Source organism: Acipenser ruthenus, chromosome 51, assembly GCF_902713425.1.
Source record: "Acipenser ruthenus chromosome 51, fAciRut3.2 maternal haplotype, whole genome shotgun sequence".
Taxonomy (NCBI): domain Eukaryota; kingdom Metazoa; phylum Chordata; class Actinopteri; order Acipenseriformes; family Acipenseridae; genus Acipenser; species Acipenser ruthenus.
Window position 1 is genome coordinate 2,824,597 of NC_081239.1, and position 9,842 is coordinate 2,834,438.

A 9,842-nucleotide genomic window follows, 5' to 3' on the forward strand; every position below is an offset into this window, starting at 1 on the left:
CCACGCTGGGCAAATCCATTCTCTTAACATTAATATCATTACTTGCATTGTTTAATTTAAGACCTGCATTAACCTGCTTGCAGAGGGAGGGGAGGGCAGTCACTGGAACAGCACAGTGCTTTAGTATGAAGTGCTGATCGTGATTGTGTGGCAGAAACTACCAAAGAGAAAAATACACACAGACTGGTCTCTTCAACACATTCAATATCATGTTCATTTAGATGATGGAGTGAAACCTCTATTATCCAAATTAATTGGGACCAGGTGGTGTTCATATAATCGATTTACAATCGTGAAATATTATTTATTTCTTAGCAGACGCCCTTATGCAAGGTGACTTACAATTGTTACAAGATATCACATTATTTTTACATAGAATTACATTATTTTTTACACATTATTTTTACATACAATTACCCATTTATACAGTTGGGTTTTTACTGGAGCAATCTAGGTAAAGTACCTTGCTCAAGGGTACAGCAGCAGTGTCCTCCACCTGGGATTGAACCCACAACCCCCCGGTCAAGAGTCCAGAGCCCCTAACCACTACTCCAGACAGCTGCTCTATATGGAAATATGAAAGATGTAATTCAAGCGCTTTGCCTGTAAATATATACCACACAGTAATGCACAGCAACTAGAGAGGGCTGACTAGAGTGTACACGTTTAGATAAAGTGCAGTTTCACTGTATAAAATAAAATATTGCTTTAAGAGTGTCAGTTTTGAGTGAAGTCAGGTTTTCCCCGTTGTCATCACTTCCTCTCTCCATTGACGTCCTCCTGTGTTACAGGTAATAGGGCCCCACCTCCTGACCCTACCGTTTCCTACGGGGTAACACAGAACCCAAAGGACCAGTTACATTGTAACACAGGAAGGAAGGGAATGGTGAGAGGAAAACATTACAGCAATGTTAATGCAAGTTAAAAATGAGTCTAAAACAATGAACTTTGGAAAAAAGACAATGTTAAAAAGAAATTGAAGAAAATGTTAGCAAATAAAAACAGAATTTAAAAAAGAATGAAAGAAACAAAAATAAAGAATTTAGAAAAAAAGAATGTAAAAGAAAGAAAGCTCAGAAAATGTTGAAATTGAGTAATTCTGTTCGTCCCACATTGGAAGAGTTCTTCTGAAGTGTTAGTTATACTCTGACTAGCTGATCAGCCCCGCGTTTATTGGGCTGTGCAGTTTCACACAATCTGCATCTAATCAACCAAAATACCAACCAGTCTTTCTGACAGGCAGTACAGCCCACAGCACTGCTACCTGCACACTGCTAAACCAATCCACACTCAACACATCAATCTGCTAATCAATCCACACTCAACACACCCACAATCTACTAAATCAATCCACACTCAACACACCCACAATCTACTAAACCAATCCACACTCAACGCTAAACTAGTCCACACTCAACACATCCACAATCTACTAAACCAATCCAGACTCAGCACATTCACAATCTACTAAATCAATCCACACTCAACACATTCACAATCTACTAAACCAGTCCAGACTCAACACATCAATCTGCTAATCAATCCACACTCAACACATCCACAATCTGCTGAATCAATCCACACGCAACACATCCACAATCTACTAAACCAGTCCAGACTCAACACATTCACAATCTGCTAAACCAATCCACACTCAACACATCCACAATCTACTAAATCAATCCACACTCAACACATTCACAAATCTACTAAATCAATCCACACTCAACACATCAATCTGCTAATCAATCCACACTCAACACATCCACAATCTGCTGAATCAATCCACACTCAACACATCCACAATCAACTAAACCAGTCCACACTCAACACATCCACAATCTACTAAACCAATCCACACGCAACACATCCACAATCTACTAAACCAATCCACACTCAACACATTCACAAATCTACTAAACCAATCCACACGCAACACATCCACAATCTACTAAACCAATCCACAGTCAACACATCCACAATCTACTAAACCAATCCACACTCAACACATCCACAATCTACTAAACCAATCCACACTCAACACATCAATCTGCTAAACCAATCCACACTCAACACATCCACAATCTACTAAACCAATCCAGACTCAGCACATTCACAATCTACTAAACCAGTCCAGACTCAACACATCAATCTGCTGATCAATCCACACTCAACACATCCACAATCTGCTGAATCAATCCACACTCAACACATTCACAAATCTACTAAATCAATCCACACTCAACACATCAATCTGCTAATCAATCCACACTCAACACATCCACAATCTGCTGAATCAATCCACACTCAACACATCCACAATCAACTAAACCAGTCCACACTCAACACATCCACAATCTACTAAACCAATCCACACGCAACACATCCACAATCTACTAAACCAATCCACACTCAACACATTCACAAATCTACTAAACCAATCCACACGCAACACATCCACAATCTACTAAACCAATCCACAGTCAACACATCCACAATCTACTAAACCAATCCACACTCAACACATCCACAATCTACTAAACCAATCCACACTCAACACATCAATCTGCTAAACCAATCCACACTCAACACATCCACAATCTACTAAACCAATCCAGACTCAGCACATTCACAATCTACTAAACCAGTCCAGACTCAACACATCAATCTGCTGATCAATCCACACTCAACACATCCACAATCTGCTGAATCAATCCACACTCAACACATTCACAATCTACTAAACCAGTCCAGACTCAACACATCAATCTGCTAATCAATCCACACTCAACACATCCACAATCTGCTGAATCAATCCACACGCAACACATCCACAATCTACTAAACCAGTCCAGACTCAACACATCCACAATCTGCTGAATCAATCCACACTCAACACATCCACAATCTACTAAACCAATCCACACGCAACACATCCACAATCTACTAAACCAATCCACACTCAACACATTCACAAATCTACTAAACCAATCCACACGCAACACATCCACAATCTACTAAACCAATCCACAGTCAACACATCCACAATCTACTAAACCAATCCACACTCAACACATCCACAATCTACTAAACCAATCCACACTCAACACATCAATCTGCTAAACCAATCCACACTCAACACATCCACAATCTACTAAACCAATCCAGACTCAGCACATTCACAATCTACTAAACCAGTCCAGACTCAACACATCAATCTGCTGATCAATCCACACTCAACACATCCACAATCTGCTGAATCAATCCACACTCAACACATTCACAATCTACTAAACCAGTCCAGACTCAACACATCAATCTGCTAATCAATCCACACTCAACACATCCACAATCTGCTGAATCAATCCACACGCAACACATCCACAATCTACTAAACCAGTCCAGACTCAACACATCCACAATCTGCTGAATCAATCCACACTCAACACATCCACAATCTACTAAACCAATCCACACGCAACACATCCACAATCTACTAAACCAATCCACACTCAACACATTCACAAATCTACTAAACCAATCCACACGCAACACATCCACAATCTACTAAACCAATCCACAGTCAACACATCCACAATCTACTAAACCAATCCACACTCAACACATCCACAATCTACTAAACCAATCCACACTCAACACATCAATCTGCTAAACCAATCCACACTCAACACATCCACAATCTACTAAACCAATCCAGACTCAGCACATTCACAATCTACTAAACCAGTCCAGACTCAACACATCAATCTGCTGATCAATCCACACTCAACACATCCACAATCTGCTGAATCAATCCACACTCAACACATTCACAATCTACTAAACCAGTCCAGACTCAACACATCAATCTGCTAATCAATCCACACTCAACACATCCACAATCTGCTGAATCAATCCACACGCAACACATCCACAATCTACTAAACCAGTCCAGACTCAACACATTCACAATCTGCTAAACCAATCCACACTCAACACATCCACAATCTACTAAACCAATCCACACTCAACACATCCACAATCTACTAAATCAATCCACACTCAACACATTCACAAATCTACTAAACCAATCCACACTCAACACATCAATCTGCTAATCAATCCACACTCAACACATCCACAATCTGCTGAATCAATCCACACGCAACACATCCACAATCTACTAAACCAGTCCAGACTCAACACATCCACAATCTACTAAACCAATCCACACTCAGCACATCCACAATCTACTAAACCAGTCCAGACTCAACACATCCACAATCTACTAAACCAATCCACACTCAACACATCCACAATCTACTAAACCAATCCACACTCAACACATCCACAATCTGCTAAACCAGTCCACACTCAACACATCCACAATCTACTAAACCAGTCCAGACTCAACACATCCACAATCTACTAAACCAATCCACACGCAACACATCCACAATCTACTAAACCAGTCCAGACTCAACACATCCACAATCTACTAAACCAGTCCAGACTCAACACATCCACAATCTACTAAACCAGTCCAGACTCAACACATCCACAATCTACTAAACCAATCCACACTCAACACATCCACAATCTGCTAAATCAATCCACACTCAACACATTCACAATCTGCTAAACCAATCCACACTCAACACATCCAATCTACTAAACCAATCCACACTCAACACATCCACAATCTACTAAACCAATCCACACGCAACACATCCACAATCTACTAAACCAATCCACAGTCAACACATCCACAATCTACTAAACCAATCCACACTCAACACATCCACAATCTACTAAATCAATCCACACTCAACACATCCACAATCTACTAAACCAATCCACACTCAACACATCAATCTGCTAAACCAATCCACACTCAACACATCCACAATCTACTAAACCAATCCAGACTCAGCACATTCACAATCTACTAAACCAGTCCAGACTCAACACATCAATCTGCTGATCAATCCACACTCAACACATCCACAATCTGCTGAATCAATCCACACTCAACACATCCACAATCTACTAAACCAATCCACACGCAACACATCCACAATCTACTAAACCAATCCACACTCAACACATTCACAAATCTACTAAACCAATCCACACGCAACACATCCACAATCTACTAAACCAATCCACAGTCAACACATCCACAATCTACTAAACCAATCCACACTCAACACATCCACAATCTACTAAACCAATCCACACTCAACACATCAATCTGCTAAACCAATCCACACTCAACACATCCACAATCTACTAAACCAATCCAGACTCAGCACATTCACAATCTACTAAATCAATCCACACTCAACACATCCACAATCTACTAAACCAATCCACACTCAACACATCAATCTGCTAAACCAATCCACACTCAACACATCCACAATCTACTAAACCAATCCAGACTCAGCACATTCACAATCTACTAAACCAGTCCAGACTCAACACATCAATCTGCTGATCAATCCACACTCAACACATCCACAATCTGCTGAATCAATCCACACTCAACACATTCACAATCTACTAAACCAGTCCAGACTCAACACATCAATCTGCTAATCAATCCACACTCAACACATCCACAATCTGCTGAATCAATCCACACGCAACACATCCACAATCTACTAAACCAGTCCAGACTCAACACATCCACAATCTGCTGAATCAATCCACACTCAACACATCCACAATCTACTAAACCAATCCACACGCAACACATCCACAATCTACTAAACCAATCCACACTCAACACATTCACAAATCTACTAAACCAATCCACACGCAACACATCCACAATCTACTAAACCAATCCACAGTCAACACATCCACAATCTACTAAACCAATCCACACTCAACACATCCACAATCTACTAAACCAATCCACACTCAACACATCAATCTGCTAAACCAATCCACACTCAACACATCCACAATCTACTAAACCAATCCAGACTCAGCACATTCACAATCTACTAAACCAGTCCAGACTCAACACATCAATCTGCTGATCAATCCACACTCAACACATCCACAATCTGCTGAATCAATCCACACTCAACACATTCACAATCTACTAAACCAGTCCAGACTCAACACATCAATCTGCTAATCAATCCACACTCAACACATCCACAATCTGCTGAATCAATCCACACGCAACACATCCACAATCTACTAAACCAGTCCAGACTCAACACATCCACAATCTGCTGAATCAATCCACACTCAACACATCCACAATCTACTAAACCAATCCACACGCAACACATCCACAATCTACTAAACCAATCCACACTCAACACATTCACAAATCTACTAAACCAATCCACACGCAACACATCCACAATCTACTAAACCAATCCACAGTCAACACATCCACAATCTACTAAACCAATCCACACTCAACACATCCACAATCTACTAAACCAATCCACACTCAACACATCAATCTGCTAAACCAATCCACACTCAACACATCCACAATCTACTAAACCAATCCAGACTCAGCACATTCACAATCTACTAAACCAGTCCAGACTCAACACATCAATCTGCTGATCAATCCACACTCAACACATCCACAATCTGCTGAATCAATCCACACTCAACACATTCACAATCTACTAAACCAGTCCAGACTCAACACATCAATCTGCTAATCAATCCACACTCAACACATCCACAATCTGCTGAATCAATCCACACGCAACACATCCACAATCTACTAAACCAGTCCAGACTCAACACATTCACAATCTGCTAAACCAATCCACACTCAACACATCCACAATCTACTAAACCAATCCACACTCAACACATCCACAATCTACTAAATCAATCCACACTCAACACATTCACAAATCTACTAAACCAATCCACACTCAACACATCAATCTGCTAATCAATCCACACTCAACACATCCACAATCTGCTGAATCAATCCACACGCAACACATCCACAATCTACTAAACCAGTCCAGACTCAACACATCCACAATCTACTAAACCAATCCACACTCAGCACATCCACAATCTACTAAACCAGTCCAGACTCAACACATCCACAATCTACTAAACCAATCCACACTCAACACATCCACAATCTACTAAACCAATCCACACTCAACACATCCACAATCTGCTAAACCAGTCCACACTCAACACATCCACAATCTACTAAACCAGTCCAGACTCAACACATCCACAATCTACTAAACCAATCCACACGCAACACATCCACAATCTACTAAACCAGTCCAGACTCAACACATCCACAATCTACTAAACCAGTCCAGACTCAACACATCCACAATCTACTAAACCAGTCCAGACTCAACACATCCACAATCTACTAAACCAATCCACACTCAACACATCCACAATCTGCTAAATCAATCCACACTCAACACATTCACAATCTGCTAAACCAATCCACACTCAACACATCCAATCTACTAAACCAATCCACACTCAACACATCCACAATCTACTAAACCAATCCACACGCAACACATCCACAATCTACTAAACCAATCCACAGTCAACACATCCACAATCTACTAAACCAATCCACACTCAACACATCCACAATCTACTAAATCAATCCACACTCAACACATCCACAATCTACTAAACCAATCCACACTCAACACATCAATCTGCTAAACCAATCCACACTCAACACATCCACAATCTACTAAACCAATCCAGACTCAGCACATTCACAATCTACTAAACCAGTCCAGACTCAACACATCAATCTGCTGATCAATCCACACTCAACACATCCACAATCTGCTGAATCAATCCACACTCAACACATCCACAATCTACTAAACCAATCCACACGCAACACATCCACAATCTACTAAACCAATCCACACTCAACACATTCACAAATCTACTAAACCAATCCACACGCAACACATCCACAATCTACTAAACCAATCCACAGTCAACACATCCACAATCTACTAAACCAATCCACACTCAACACATCCACAATCTACTAAACCAATCCACACTCAACACATCAATCTGCTAAACCAATCCACACTCAACACATCCACAATCTACTAAACCAATCCAGACTCAGCACATTCACAATCTACTAAATCAATCCACACTCAACACATCCACAATCTACTAAACCAATCCACACTCAACACATCAATCTGCTAAACCAATCCACACTCAACACATCCACAATCTACTAAACCAATCCAGACTCAGCACATTCACAATCTACTAAACCAGTCCAGACTCAACACATCAATCTGCTGATCAATCCACACTCAACACATCCACAATCTGCTGAATCAATCCACACTCAACACATTCACAATCTACTAAACCAGTCCAGACTCAACACATCAATCTGCTAATCAATCCACACTCAACACATCCACAATCTGCTGAATCAATCCACACGCAACACATCCACAATCTACTAAACCAGTCCAGACTCAACACATTCACAATCTGCTAAACCAATCCACACTCAACACATCCACAATCTACTAAACCAATCCACACTCAACACATCCACAATCTACTAAATCAATCCACACTCAACACATTCACAAATCTACTAAACCAATCCACACTCAACACATCAATCTGCTAATCAATCCACACTCAACACATCCACAATCTGCTGAATCAATCCACACGCAACACATCCACAATCTACTAAACCAGTCCAGACTCAACACATCCACAATCTACTAAACCAATCCACACTCAGCACATCCACAATCTACTAAACCAGTCCAGACTCAACACATCCACAATCTACTAAACCAATCCACACTCAACACATCCACAATCTACTAAACCAATCCACACTCAACACATCCACAATCTGCTAAACCAGTCCAGACTCAACACATCCACAATCTACTAAACCAGTCCAGACTCAACACATCCACAATCTACTAAACCAATCCACACGCAACACATCCACAATCTACTAAACCAGTCCAGACTCAACACATCCACAATCTACTAAACCAGTCCACACTCAACACATCCACAATCTACTAAACCAGTCCACACTCAACACATCCACAATCTACTAAACCAATCCACACTCAACACATCCACAATCTGCTAAATCAATCCACATTCAACACATTCAATCTGTATGGAAAGAGGGGGAGGGGGAGTCTGGCTGATAAATCATGTGGTTATGCTGTTCTACTCTGTAATAAAAATAATAATCACATTGTACCAAAACAATCCTGTAAAGAAAAACATCAGGCAATAAAACTACCAGCATTCAATCACAGCTGAAACTCTTTAGTTACCTGCCTACTGTTTTGAGGATCATTCGGCCCATCAGTGGTGTCTGGTTCGGAGTAGCTGATTGATCTCAAAACTTTGTCAAGTTGGGTCTTAAAGGATCTCAGTGATTCTGCCTCACCAACAAGACTAGGTAACCCATTCCATCCCCTCAGCACTCTCTGTGTGAAGAAGTGTCTTTCCCTCTGTCCTGAGTCTATTTCAACACCATCGCTGACATTAGATATGCAAATTAGGCTGATCATGTGACGGGACATCCCTGCAGCACTAGAAAGCTGCTGTAGTTTATTTAAGCAACATTGTGGATCAAGTCCACCCAACAATGCTCAACCCTGATGGCCACTTCCAAGACAACAATGCACCGTCCACCGCGCCAGAACTGTGGTTTGAGGAGCAGGGCGGAGAAGTTTAGTGAAAATCAAGGTAGTTATCGTGTGACAGACTGTCAGTGCAGAAGGGTCCCTATATTTGAACGAGGAACCTGACCAGTAAAATGA